Genomic DNA, 14,693 nt, shown 5'->3' on the forward strand with positions numbered 1-14,693 from the left:
TTTTTTATTCGAAACCGAAAATATTACGATTTTTTTTAAACATTTTTGATTTAATTAAAAATGTTAAAAGATAACATTTTATACTACACACAATAAAAAATTTATATTTTTATAAAATTTACGATTGTACCTTTGATCGATCTTAAATTAAATTATCGTACGGACAACGTTTCTCATCTGTCCCCTTTTGCATTGTACATGCCACCTACATGTTTATATAATATATTGGTTTATTTTTGTCCTTGATATTTGTACCCTTTCAACTTTTTAAAATTTAATTTTGTCAAAAAAAAACTTTTTAAATTTAATCTACTTTTTAATTTATAAATTATATTTCTATTTGTTTGATTTAAAATTTAAAATTCAATCAACAATAACTTAATTATTTTTTTTTATTAATTTTGAATGTGTATCAACTGAACTTAGTTTCAAACATTTGAATATTAGAATGCTTATATATTTAAATTTAACGTAAGTTCTAATCCATTAAACGATATTAGTAGTTAAAGAGAGTGTTGTTCTTCCTAAAGGTTCTGAATTCGAGCAGTTACGTCGGTAATGTGTGTTGTTAATGACTAAAATAATTATGAACAAATACTATTTGTAATCACCCTAAATTATTTTAAAAATCAACATACATTCATGATAGTGTTATTAATTGGACTTTAATTTAATATTAAACAAATTAAAGGACTTAGGGTGGGATTAAACCTACTATGTATTTATTTAGAGAAAATCGCCTCAGTGACCAAAAATGCCTTATAATATACGATTTTAACCAACTTTTTTTGGATTTGCCAAAATGACCAACAAAATCGCAACGCGAAATAAAATCGCAACGCGATCCCCAGAATCGCAAATCATTTCCAAAATCGCAACGCGATTCTTGACAATCGCAATACGATAGTACAAATTCGCATTGCGATTTTCCAGAATCGCAACGCGAATATGAAAATCGCAACGCGAACACATAAATCGCAACGCGTATCCGTAATCGCAACGGATCCATAAATCGCAACGCGTATCCGTAAATCGCAATGCGTATACGTATATCGCAATGCGTATCCGTAAATCGCCGACAATACGTAAAATCGCAACGCGTATCCGTAAATCGCAACGCGATTTTAAAGCGTCATTATAATCGCTACGCGTATTTTATTTTCAAATTACAAAAACGAATATTAAGACAAAATCCCGTAATCGCAACTCATAACCTAAAACCTAAAATCACAACTCAGTCCCATCTCATCTCTCACTCTCTACGGGCGAAATCCGTCCCCATCTCCGAAGATTTCCGTCCCATCTCCGGCGAAATCCCTCACAACCATTCACGGTCAGAAATCCCTCACAATATTCAGAAATGGAAAATCAACCTCCGAGGGTTAGTTTTTTAATTATTTTTATTTTGAAATTTTGCATTATTGTAGGTTTTTCATATTGAAACTGATGATAAGTTTACTGGTCATTTCATATAGATTAACCATTTCACTTAGATTTCATTTCGCGTTACGATTCTCTCTTGCGATTTTCATTTCGCGTTGCTATTCTCTCGTTGCGATTTTCAGTTAGTATTTGTCTTTGTCTTTGTTCTGTCTTTTGGTTGAAGTAATGCAATCCATTCAAGTTTCAATTTGCAGAAGAGTCGCAACGAGATAAATGAAAATCGCAACGTGAAAATGACTATCTGCAACGAAAAATGAAAATCGCAACGAGAGAATCGCAACGCGAAATGAAAATCGCACGCGAAACCAAAATCGCATTGCGATTTTCATTCGCGTGCGATTCTCTCGTTGCGATTTTTCATTTCGCGTTGCGATTCTCTCGTTGCGATTCATTTCTCTCGTTGCGACAGTCATTCTCTCGTTGCGATTTTCATTTCAACCAAAAGACAAAACAGTGTTGCAAATTTTAGTTTCAAGATAAACTACTTCTTTTATGTTTATTGTTTTGGCATATCTTCACAGTGTAGTTTTTGGTATATCTAACTTGGTATGTTTATTGTTTTGTAGAAATTTTTTTCGGCTTCATTGACATTAAGGAATAAAGTTAGCCTAGCCACTACAATTGCTTCGAAGCTTTCACCTGCACAAAGATAATTGTTGAGGAAACCTGCTTCGGCCATGGCTGAGAGTACAACATCCGGGTGGAGATGATTTGACCCATTTGTGGCTTCAGACCATGACATCAAATCTACCCGACAGTATACAACGTGGTGAGGAAGAGATATGGTTTCATTTCCACCAGCGTATACTTGTTTTGGGCGGAAGGAGTTCTGCTTAATCACTGGTCTACGATTCGGACACATGATGTAGGCCGGTACACTCGTCATATCGCCCGCCCATCATGGTTATCCCGGGTTTTTTCCGGATGAGTCAATGGAGAAGCCGAACCTACACGTCGACGACCTGAGAAATTGTTAATAAGAAAGCTGGTTTCACTCGGATGGATGACGTCGATGTTGTCCGAGTATGCCTTTCTACTACTTGTGTATGCCGGCTTTTTAGGCAGAGAGGCCACAACCTATTCCTCGGGAGCTAATAATATTGGTAGAGGACCTGAATGCATGGAATCTGTTTCCGTGGGGTTCGTATATGGAAAGCTACCTGGACTAAGTTGTCTACTGCCTTTGATGACCGCAAAAGTTGCGTGGTGATGGGTCGAAATACACTTTGTCAGGCTTTGTTTGGGCCTTTAAGGTAAGAATTTCTATATAATGTTTCTAAAATTATAATTAATTATTTAACATTACTATTTTGTTATTATATTGTTTGTAGATTTGGATATTCGAGGCTTTCCCCAGCATGCGACATATGCAATAAAACGTCAAATGATATTCCCAGGCTTTCCTGGAAGAGGAAAATCTGTTGGATTGGGAGACTTAATACCATATGCGACAATAAATAATGTAAGTTAACACAAATACTTTCATATATATATAAACAAGTTATTAATAGTAGACGTTTAACTTTGTTTGAGTTTTTATATTGTTAGGAGGCCAACATTCCATTACAAAGACTGACACCACGAGGAAGAGCTTGCCACTGATTGGTGGCAAGCTAGTCAGAGTTTTTTTGATGGCACGGATGATGAGCAGCATCCACTTCCTCCAATTCGAGAGCCATCACCTCACCCAGAGCCATCACCCGATCGACCCGACTATACACCTCTAGAACGAGAGCCATCACCTATCCCGTCACATCATCGAGCCTCTTCTCCACCATCACCTCATGATAGGCGACCGGTAAAGAGGCCACGACATTTCTCCTTGTTCTCCACCTCCGGGATGAGTTACGTGATGAGGTCAATGCCTTGCGTGAGGAGATCGATACTCTACGCGATAACGATGGTTGCATGGCGTGTGGAGGTGTCAACTTTACGTGGTGAGGTTGCCGCTCTACGTGAGATGATAGTATCGTTGCAGAATGAGGTTCATACTCTACGCAACGAGGTAAGTTTAGATTTTCCATATTTAACTTAATGAAATTTACTCGTAATTTCACTTAGATTAGCCTTTCACTTAGATTGCTTAGTAAATTTATTCGGTTGCTGCCAATTCTGCTAAACTGTGTATTCTTTAACACTGTGAAATAGTATTTGTCTTTGTTTTGTCTTTTGGTTGAAAGTAAATTTGTTCGTTGCTGCCAATCTGCTAAACTGTGTTCTTTAACCTGTGAATAGTATTTGTCTTTGTTTTGTCTTTTGGTTGAAGTAAATTTGTTCGGTTGCTGCCAATCTGCTAAACTGTGTATTCTTTAACTGTGAAATAGTTTGTCTTTGTTTATCTTTGTTTGAAAGTAATTTGTTCGTTGCTGCCAATTTGCTAACTGTGTATTCTTTAACACTGTGAAATAGTATTTGTCTTTGTTTTGTGCTGCCAATTCTGCTAACTAATACCCTGAAGTCAGTATTTGTCTTGTTTTGTCTATTGGTTGAAGTAATGCAATCCATTCAAGTTTCAATTTGCAGAAGAAGAATAGTTTACTTCGCAACACGAAACTTAAAATCGCAACGAGAGAATCGCAACGCGAAATGAAATCGCAACGACGAATCGCAACGCGAAACCAAAATCGCATTGCGATTTTCATTTCGCGTTGCGATTCTCTCGTTGCGATTTTCATTTCGCATTGCGATTCTGCGTTTTCATTTCGCGTTGCGATTTTGGTTCACGTGCGATTTTGGTTTTCGTTGCGATTCTCATTTCGCGTTGCGATTTAAGTTTCGTGTTGCGAAAGTAAACTATTTCTTCTTCTGCAAATTGAAACTTGAATGGATTGCATTACTTCAACCAATAGACAAAACAAAGACAAATACTAACTTCAGGGTATTAGTTTGAAACATTTTTCTTTGTTATCTGATGCATTTTGTGAACTATGATAGAATATGACTTGGGTGAATACAATGCAAGTTTGAAACATATTTGTCTTGTTTCACTGTTTAAATATCATGTCTGTTTATTTACTGATTTTTGTATTTAATTATTTAGCGGCCCGATAGAGTGGATGCTTTACGTCGGGTTATGCTTGCACGACGGAGTTCACGCATCAGACAGCGTGCACGTGCTATTAAGTCTCCTTATACCCCAATAGTGCGAAGACACCGCAATAGAAGCCCGACTCGCCTGTCATCCCTCAAGAGTCCACTCCTATCGTTGAAGAGGCCCCCTTATCATTCCTCGAGAGTCCCCTCCCACGTTCAAGAGGCCACTGTCATCATTGAAGAGGTCCCTCACACCATTCAAGAGCCCGATTCACATGGCGTCATATGTAGGCTTCTTGAGAAACCCTCTGACGTGCCGGACATGATGGATTCAAGTTGGCTCTCGTATGAGTTACCGGCCAGTACCATACCGGTATCTGAAGAGGAGAGGAAAAACTACGGACACAATTCTGGATAACACCCTTTGGGCTAAGACCGCAGTTGATTTTTATCTACATGAGCGGAGCCAGGGGTGTTTCACTGACATATGCAAGCTCACCGATGATCTATTGTTGCTTGATCGGTCTTGGTGGGGCGTATTATTAGGGTCGAAGACAATGGCTATTTCGATGGGGGTTAAGTTTATTTTTTTATATTTCAATTTGATTAATTTTTTTTAAATTTATGTAAGTCACTAATATATGTCTTTTTTATAAACAGCATATCGATGCGTGGGTGACACGTCTTCTAATAAAGAAAACTTAAGAAAATAAAAATATACGATACAATTATGCCGACGTCTTTTAACGCCATTCACTGAAGAATGCACGAGATGAATCATTGATTTGGGCAATGGACAAGCTAAACTTTATCCTGCATGGTGGGAGGTCGATAAGGTTAGTTTATTTTAGATTGAGTTTAAAGGTTTTATGAAATAAGTGCGCAAATGAATGAATTTATTACTTATGATTGCAGGTTTTTTTCCCTGTTTTGGAACGTAAACATTGGATTCTCGTCGAGCTTCAACTCCCATCCCTTAAGACAATAGTGTATGACAGCATGATAAATTACATATCATTGGCTGATTTAAGAGATATTATTAAGGGATGGAGCTCTCATTTGGCTAAATTCTTGGATGCGATCAATTATTGGACTCGTTCTGGAAACAAGAAGCCAAAGAAGCTCAATATTACAGTTATTAGAGACGAGACCGCGCCACAACAAACGGGATGAGCCAGAGGAGATTGTGGTCCTCTCGTATGCTTGGCGTTGGAGCGTTTGACGACGGGAAGCACAAAGTATCTACCTCCCACCGATAGAGATAGAGCTGCAGTAGGCTTGTGGTTTCGGCATTATATGGCTAAATCGATATATACGAGACGCTGCCTACCTGCACCCGCGTTATAAAATGTCCATAAACAATTGGTAAGTTTATAGACTTTTGGTTTGAAAATGTTTGGTTAAGTACCTAGAATAGAATTTGCTGTTTGTAGGTTTTAGATGTGTAGAAAGTGTTGTTTGAGCAAATGTTTGGTTTCTGCAGGTTATCTCAGAAGTGAACTGCGTGAAAATGATGTATGGCTGCAAAAGTTGATTCAATATTTTAATTGATGTTTTTTGATTGTTTAATTGATTTGTAAAAGTTGATTCAATAGTAGATGATTGGAAATAAGAATTATTGCTTATTTTTTGATTGTTTAATTGATTTGTAAAAGATGATTTGTAAAAGTTGATTTTTGTAATTGATGCGAACATAATTCTTATTTGTGCTTGTTTAATTGATTGAAATGTAATGGTTGATTTTGTTGATTTCAATCTGCATTATGTTGAAATGAAAATCGCAATGCGAAATGAAAATCGCAACGAGAGAATCGCAATGCGAAATGAAAATCGCAATGCGGAAATGAAATCGCAACGAGAGATCGCAATGCGATTTTCATTTCGCATTGCGATTTTCATTCCGCATTGCGATTCTCTCGTTGCGATTTTCATTTCGCATTGCGATTTTCATTTCGCATTGCGATTCTCTCGTTGCGATTTTCATTTCGCATTGCGATTTTCATTTCCGCATTGCGATTCTCTCGTTGCGATTTTCATTTCGCATTGCGATTTTCATTTCCGCATTGCGATTTTCTTGTTGGGATTTTCATTTCGCATTGCGATTCTCTCGTTGCGATTGTAATTTCCGTGTTGCGATAGTCAAATGCATGCCTAATAAGTGATAACAACTGAATAACAAGGTTGTGGGTTTTGAGAAAAACTTAGTTGATTACTACCCGCTACTGACCCAACAATACTACTTCTAGGTTCAACAACATACAATGTAACATCATCTTGTGAAACACTAATGTAAGCAATGAATCGTTCAACATCTTCATTGTCGGTTAACAAATAAACTTTACCATTTCTCTGATAAGATAGCCTAAATCCACTTAGGGGCTCTAAATTCAATTTATTTGAAACACGTAGCATTAGAGTTTCATAAGTTAACTTTTGTAAAGACAATTTTAGTTGAAGATTCATGGGTAAAGGCATATATTGTAAAACACCATGAACATTATCCCATGACCCTCCAAAACACAAATCTATCCAAACATGATCAACATTAGATGATTTCATGGTTGTAAATTAATTTACTAAACAGACGAGCTGCGAAACTAAAACCTGTTGCCGGATTGGGAAGGATGTCGTTGGATATAGGAACGGATGTCGCCTGAGAGAGTGATAGATGGAGATGGAATGAGTTGCGATTTAGGGATTTAGTTTATGATTTGCTGCTGTTGCGTAGTTATATACCCAAAATTTCAGTGTTGTGATTTACAGATTCTCGTTGCGATTTACGGATTATCGTTGCGATTTACAGATTCTCGTTGCGATTTACGGATTATCGTTGCGATTTACGGATACGCGTTGCGATATACGGATACGCATTGCGATTTACGGATACGCGTTGCTATTTACGGATACACGTTGCGGTTTACGGATACGCGTTGCGATTTATGTGTTCGCGTTGCGATTTTCATATTCGCGTTGCGATTCTTGAAAATCGCAATGCGAATTTGTACTATCGCATTGCAATTTTCAAGAATCGCGTTGCGATTTTCAAGAATCGCGTTGCGATTTTGGAAACTGATTTGCGATTCTGGGGATCGCGTTGCGATTTTTATTTCGCGTTGCGATTTTGTTGGTCATTTTGGCAAATCCAAAAAAAGTTGGTTAAAATCGTATATTATAAGGCATTTTTGGTCACTGAGGCGATTTTCTCTTTATTTTATGTCAAATCATTATTTTTATGTATTATATTTAATTTAAGGGTTATATAACAAATAAGTATTTAAAGTACTTTTATCAAATCAACAACCAGTTGGTCTAGTAGGATTAGACACTAGGTCCTTTAAGTAAGATCAAGGGTTTGAATTCTGACGTTTACGAATGGAGCAAACTGGGTTGGGAGGGTCACCCTTGCCTCTGCAGTACCCGATCTGAATTAGTCGGTCAATAGATCAGATACCAGTGATTAATTCAAAAAAAGTATTTTTATCAAAATAAATAACTAAAATATTCAACTTTTTCATCCAAGTATCAAAAATATTTTTTAATTAATGTTACATATCAACTTTTTTTTTTAGAATTTAGATGAAAAGATTTGAATAGATTATGTACCTATTTTCACATAGAATACCTTAGGTACTTATTTTAATTAAAAATATAACTTTAAATATTTTTTATCAAAAGATACTTTAAGTATTTGAATGAAAAATAAAGTATACTTTAATTACTCATTTGTAATATAAGCCTTAATTTAAAGATTTCATTTTTATATTTTAAGATTATATAATTTGACTTTTTGTTTACACCACGTCCTTTTTTTTAATGTTTACACCATGTCTTTATCCAACTAAGAACACCATTAAAATTTTTCTTTAGTAGCTTGATGTGGACTTCTTTAAAAAGCTCCGATTTGATTTTTTTTAAACAACAAACTTAAATAATTAACTACTTTAATTTTAGGTTGACAATAAAAATATTATCTTATTCAATCGAAAATATTTATAATTTTTTATAACATTTTTGAGTGAGCCAATCCTCTATTATTTATTAATTTTAAATTAGACTCGGGAGGAGGCGTCTTTCGAAACAGCAAAGGGAAGTGAATCACTGACTCTTGTAGGTTCTTCAATTGCTTCTCCATTCTACACGTCGAACTATGGGCTGTGTCAGGTTAGAGATGGTAAACGGACGGGTGTGGTGTGAATATCTCCTTCCTATCTTCATATTCATTTAATATTTTTAAATTCACCACCCGTCTATTATTTATAATGGGTAAAAAATTTTAAATCCACACCCGCCAACGCGGGTACATTCTCAAATTTATCCACACACCCACTATCCAACTGGAGACGTACACGACTAAATCCGCCTGACAATAATCTTAAGTTATACATAAGCAACAAATATAAAACAAACACGTCCATTAAGAAGCATAATAAAATAAACTAAAGATTATAAGTTATATCTTATACAATACTAAAATTTATAAATTAGTATATAAAATTATACCTAAATTCATAATGATTCAAAATTTAATAGGCATTTAGTGGGCGAGCGGATGTGTGGCAGGCAAATACGGGGGAAGGTCTCAAATCCATCACCCGCCTACTACCCGCGATGAGTACCACTTTCTAAATCTACACCCGCCTACTACCTACTAAAATTATACCCATTCTCGCTTCAATTGAAACAGTACGATACAGAATTCACAAAATTATACCAATTTTTCATCTCTATGTCGGATTGTCTCAACGTAGCCTGGCGACGAGGCTTCAACCGTAAAGAAGTGAAGATGGACATCCAAGAAGCGGGTATATGGAATCTTATCAATCGCTACTGGATAGTCGAGATATATCACATCAACCGTGAGCGGAATTGTGTAACGGATGCCCTCGCTCGGCTTGGTCGTTCGAAAACAATAGATCTCGTTGAGTGGCAGCACCCTCCTGTTGACATTCAAAGATTCCTCCACGAAGACTTAGGCAGGGAGAACAAGATCCTCACTCACTACTAACGCAGTCTCTCTCATTTTTGTAACAATAAAAAAATTAGACTATCGTACAAAAAAACTGTCTTATAATTTTATATTAAACTTACATAAATTACGGGTTTCTATTTCTCTAAAATCATATCAACCGATTGATAGAATTTTTTAACTATGGTTTGAATACATATATCAAGGTAAAATCATCCAAATATTATGAAAATAATTTATTGATTTAGAGTGTTGACACAAATTATTTGTTAGGATAGAGTAATTTTTATAACATTTGGAAGATATTTGGATCAAATCAAATCTTTGAAAAGATATACGGATGACATGAAGTCTTTTGTATTATTATTATGTTAGATTTATCATTTTCATTGTATGTAATATAAGAAAAAACATTCTATATTTTTTATGTCTTTCTAAAAATATCAAATAATCCGAACTTTTCTTTATTTATTATTTATTTCACTCTAATTAAAAAAAAATTTATCCAACACTTCATATCGGCTATTTTTTCCACCACATTATCTTATCAAATTTACCCATACATCAAATTGAAATGTTGAGATATAATTCGAAGTTCGTATAGGTTATCTACATGTCTCTAAACCATCCACCTCCCTCCTTACCGTCATCTTGCTTTCAATTATGCATTTGGGTTCTCATCGATACTGAGCTGTTTATCGAGTGAGTCGATAGTGAGTTAGATAATATTTGATTCATGCTTATTGGAAAATTTTATTATTCGACTTGATTCGTTGCTTGTTAAACTCGTTAAAATTTTATTCGACTCGTGCTCGTTAAGAAAACTTATTGCTCGATTCATTACTCGTTAAGAAAACTTGTTGCTCGACTCGTTGCTAGTTAAGCTCGTTGAAATTTTTACCTTATTTTTTAATTACATGTAAAATGTACTAATACTATATTGAGTTTACTATAAACATAAATTAAAAAATTTAACTAAAAAATATCAAAAGAATATGAAGCAATTTCAAAGTCTAAGCTCTAAGGTAACAATAACAAATATATTAAAATAATAAGTATGATTTGATTTTTGGATGTAGTAAAATATTAATTAATAATTTAACTTTTTTATTAGAAAATTAATAGATTATTAATACATCATTTTTTATTATCTATTACTAAATTAATTTTTTGAATGAAATAATTTTTTAAGATAACTAATAAAATATTATATATGAAAAATTAAATAATTGCTCACGAAATTATCGAGTCGAATTGGATTTTTTAAGATCTCAAGTTAAACTCAAGTTTAAATCAAATCAATCTAAATCAAAATTTTATCGAATTTTAACTAAATCAAATTCAAATTGATGAACTCATTAATTACCTTTGATCGTGCCACTCGCACATCAGTTAAAGTATGAGCTGCCTCTCATTATATTCGTCCTAGCAATAAGAACTAAATGATATTTGAATGTTTAGGGGTAAAAAGAAGTCTATTAATTTTTTTTTTTGATGTTTAACAATAGTTGATGACAACGATCAACTATGATAGACAGTGATTAATAACAACAGTGGCGAATAAATATAGATGAAGAGAGACTTTAATTGAATTTAATAATTAAATTGATATCTTATCTAGACTTTAGGATTAAATGATATTTCTTTTAAAATTTAGGAGCTAAATTAAAAATTAATCCTTTTTTAACCTGCTAGTCATCAAACGAAGATGAGTTAAAGGTTTGAGGACCAAAATGTAATATTTTTAAAATTAATAATAAAAATATAACTAAAGTGATATTTTAATAGTCTGCCCAATTTTAAAATATCAGAATAATTACCATATTAGTGGTGGTATCAAGTCTAGACAAGTCATCCAATGGTAGCAAGGGAAGTAATAATTTTGTATTATTGTGAAGGAAATAATAAAGATGAACAGTACCACTTTCTCCCTTAAAGAACTCCAGCTTCCTTGTTCCAACCATGAAAAAATGCCCAAAATTCATTTTATGTAACACAAGCGGCGACAAACGCAAAAACAACATGAACCCCCTTCATTTCCTCCGCTCATCAAGCCTCTACAACAAAGACCCAAAACCCGATAGTCCCAGCCCTTTTCTCCCTGATTTGATATTTTTTTTTCTTCATTTTTTGATCTGATAAATTTCACGCTTTTTTTCTTTTGTTCTGATGGCGGATATAGTGAAGCAAATCTTGGCGAAGCCAATTCAGTTGGCGGACCAAGTGACGAAAGCAGCGGATGAAGCGAGTTCGTTCAAACAAGAGTGTGCGGAGCTTAAGTCCAAGACTGGGAAACTCGTTGGTTTGCTCCGGCAGGCTGCGCGTACGAGTTCCGATCTTTACGAACGTCCCACGCGCCGCATCATCGATGATACCGAACAGGTCCTCGAGAAAGCCTTGTCTTTGGTCCTCAAATGCCGCGCCAATGGATTTATGAAGCGCGTCTTTACAATCATCCCTGCTGCCGCGTTCCTTAAAATGTCTTCTCAGCTCGAAAACTCAATCGGCGACGTTTCTTGGCTTCTCCGTGTATCGGCTTCCGGTGACGATCGGGATGATGAGTATTTAGGCCTTCCTCCGATCGCCGCAAACGAGCCCATTTTATGCCTAATATGGGAACAAATCGCGATCCTTTACACTGGATCACTTGACAACCGGTCCGACGCGGCGCTTCGCTTGTTTCACTGGCCAGAGACAATGATCGTTACGGGAAACTGATTATAGAAGAAGGAGGGCTCGGACCGTTATTGAAATTACTGAAGGAAGGGAAGATCGAAGGTCAAGAGAACGCCGCCAAAGCAATTGGGCTTCTGGGTAAAGACCCGGAAAGCGTGGAGTACATGATCCATGCCGGCGTTTGCACGGTGTTTGCGAAAATCCTCAAAGAAGGTTCTATGAAAGTTCAAGCCGTCACGGCGTGGGCGGTGTCTGAATTGGCAGCTAATTACCCAAAATGTTAAGATTTATTCGCTCAGCACAACATAATCCGATTACTCGTTAGCCATTTGGCGTTTGAAACGATTCAAGAACATAGCAAATACGCCATTGCTAGTAACAAGGCAACCTCAATCCACGCGGTGGTTATGACCAATACTAATATTGCGACTGTGAAAGTAGCCGTCGACGAAGATCATCAGAGTCCGATTTTGCATCCGATGGGGAACCAGAACCCGAATCAGATGCACACTGTGGTTACCAATACAATGGCAATGAATGGAGGGGCGAAATTGCCACAAAAGCTGAATAACAATCATTTTAGGAGCAACAGTCTGGGAAATGTCAAGCAATTACATCATGTTTATTATCAACCACAGCAATCCGGAGCGAATATGAAGGGACGGGAACTCGAAGATCCTGCTACCAAGTCTTATATGAAGGCAATGGCAGCTAGAGCTTTATGGCATCTTGCCAAGGGGAACTCGTCTATATGTCGGAGTATCACCGAGTCTAGAGCATTGCTATGTTTTGCAGTTTTGTTAGAAAAAGGAACTGATGATGTGTGTTTTAATTCGGCTATGGCATTAATGGAGATCACCACTGTGGCAGAGCAGGACACCGATCTGAGAAGATCTGCGTTCAAGCCAAATTCTCATGCTTGTAAGCTCGTCGTCGATCAGCTGTTAAAGACTATGGTGAAGGCCGACTCAGAGCTGCTGATTCCCTGTATCAAGGCTATTGGTAATTTGGCAAGGACGTTTAAAGCAACTGAAACAAGGATGATTGCCCCATTGGTTAAACTTCTTGATGAGAGGGAAGCAGAGGTTTCCAAGGAGGCCGCTGTTGCGCTTACCAAGTTTGCATGCACTGATAACTATCTACACCTTGATCACTCCAAGGCAATCATTAGTACAGGAGGCGCAAAGCATCTGTTTCAACTGGTGTATTTCGGAGAACAAATCGTTCAACTCTCCGCCTTGGTTCTCTTATGCTACATTGCCCTCCATGTACCGGATAGCGAAGAGCTCGCCCAAGCTGAGGTACTTACGGTGCTCGAATGGGCAGCCAAGAAATCCTACCCGACCCAGGATGAAACTATAGACACTCTTCTACAAGAGGCCAAAAGTAGACTGGAGCTGTATCAGTCAAGAGGTTCAAGAGGATTTCATTGATTCAATCGCATTTCCGTTGTAATTCCTTGATCTAAACAATATCGAATCATCTTCTAATGGAGTGTACATACAGTTATCGGTCTTCCGTCGGCGATCATAAGTATTTTCGGTCATTTGCTGGTGTAAGCCCAGGAAGGAGTTCAAATCATGTAATCCACATATTTTTTTGTTCCTTTCCGAATATGTCTGGAATCACAAATGAGTGTTGGTTTTCAATTATAAATTTAAAATAAATTTATTCATATTTTTTTTCTGAAGGGATTCGGTATGCATTATTGATAAGTTGGTTATATCTTGGTTGGAACAGCTGGGAATGAGGTCACGTAGGGAAAAAGTTGTCTTATAAAAGAAAAAGATTGCATGTTATCTGGAAAAGAAAATGCGAGGCATTGATTTGAAGGTGAACTAATAATTGGCCAGTCTCTTTGTAAGTTGTATTGACCATCAACGATCCTTCATCCTCACTCCTCAAACTTGAGGGCCTCTTCCACTCTTTCAAACCTTACTGCTCTCACTTACGACTACAACTACCATTGTTCCTACCCTGCATTTATACCTTGTTACAACTAGGGATCCACCTGACCCAATATTTTAGGTCAAAATCCTAATCCGACCTATATATATATATTAAGTAAAATAAAGATCTAATTGAAAAAATATAGAAAAAAATATTATTTTTATTATCCTTAAATATATAAAAAAACAATTATAATATTATATCATATCGTATTTTTTCACCTAATTCGAACTCGACTCGATCCAATCTCATACTTAATAAAACTGACATAAATCCTAATTCGAAATCCATCCGATCCGGGTGAAATGCCCAATCCCTCAACTGCAAGGGATAATAAACAAATAACATGTAACATGTCCTAAAAGAGATGAATAGCAAGTTAAACCACTCATTCATATGCTGAAAGCAATCTCTCAAAAACTTAAGTGGAGCAGCGTCCATGTACTTGCCAAAACCTACCCACCAGAGAAGATTGGTTTTTTCCCGAATAACTGCGGTCAATTTTAGTTCACCATTCGGTAAGAGTAAAAAAGGAACCCCACATTGTGAGCATGCGATATGTCGTGCCATTTTTGTGTCCTTTGTGATGACCTTTTTCTAAAGTGTTGGGGAAATCAAAATTGAA

The 14,693-nt window shown here is 36.3% G+C and overlaps 1 pseudogene; it reads left to right on the forward strand.

The window, feature by feature from the left end:
* Positions 1–11,333: 11,333 nt before the first annotated feature.
* Positions 11,334–13,636, forward strand: LOC120171402 (annotated as a pseudogene).
* The last annotated feature ends 1,057 nt before the right edge of the window (positions 13,637–14,693 follow it).

This window comes from Hibiscus syriacus, unplaced genomic scaffold (assembly GCF_006381635.1).
Source record: "Hibiscus syriacus cultivar Baekdansim isolate YM2019G1 unplaced genomic scaffold, ASM638163v2 tig00000329_pilon, whole genome shotgun sequence".
In the NCBI taxonomy this organism is placed as follows: Eukaryota; Viridiplantae; Streptophyta; class Magnoliopsida; order Malvales; family Malvaceae; genus Hibiscus; species Hibiscus syriacus.